The following is an 862-nucleotide window of genomic DNA, read 5'->3' on the forward strand; positions in this document are numbered from 1 at the left end:
GTGTCCTGTTTTGGGGTCTTGGTAGATTTATTTGGTTAGGGATGGGGTTTCTCTGCAGAGGTGCTGCAGAGCTTGGTCGCTCGTGGCCCTCAGCATGGTGTTTTCTGTCTCTGTTACACATCTGTCCGGGGCTCTCGGTCAGCACGGAGACTGCTGTCCCCGTTAGGAGACTTTGCCGTAGGGTTTGCAAAGCCCAGCCCTGCAAAGGGCGACTCGCAGCCTCCTGCTGCTCTGCATCCCTCTGCCCTGCCCGCGGCACCTGCAGAGCAGACGCTGCGTGGGGTGGAGGGCCCTCGGTCAGAAGCCTTGGGACCCACTGCTTGGGCAGAGCATCCCCTGGCCAGGCATCTTGGCGTTCAGGTTCCCCCTCTTCGGACCCAGCTGGGCTCCTGTGCCGGTTGCGCTGCTGTGTGTGCTGTTTTCTCTGCCCCCCCAGCTCTGTTGCCGCTCCTCCAAGGATGGTTTTGTCCTCAGCTGGTTTTGGCACTCCAGAGATCCCACATCCAGCTCTTCACCTCTCTCTGCCTGGTCATTGATTTTTGGCTTTTTGTCACCCGGGCCAGCTGTGGTTCCTGTTACACGCTCCATAGGTGCGGGCTTGTCCCCCTCCCTTGCGCTGGGTTGGAATCACGGCCCTGCTGCTGCGTGCCCTGATGGTGCCCAACCTGCAGCGCTGGCCGTGGGCCTGCCCCTCACTTGTCCAGCAGTATTTTCACTGGTGCTACTGAAGGGATGGGGACGGTCCCCCTCGTTTTCACATAGTGGTTTGTCTCTGCTTACTCTCTTCCAGCCCTTCCTTTCCTCTGGGAATCTGCTGGAGTGGGAGCCAAGATCAACCCGACTTGTCCTCCCCGTCGCTGTC

The sequence above is a fragment of the Balearica regulorum genome, chromosome 1 (assembly GCF_011004875.1).
Source record: "Balearica regulorum gibbericeps isolate bBalReg1 chromosome 1, bBalReg1.pri, whole genome shotgun sequence".
NCBI classification, from domain to species: domain Eukaryota; kingdom Metazoa; phylum Chordata; class Aves; order Gruiformes; family Gruidae; genus Balearica; species Balearica regulorum.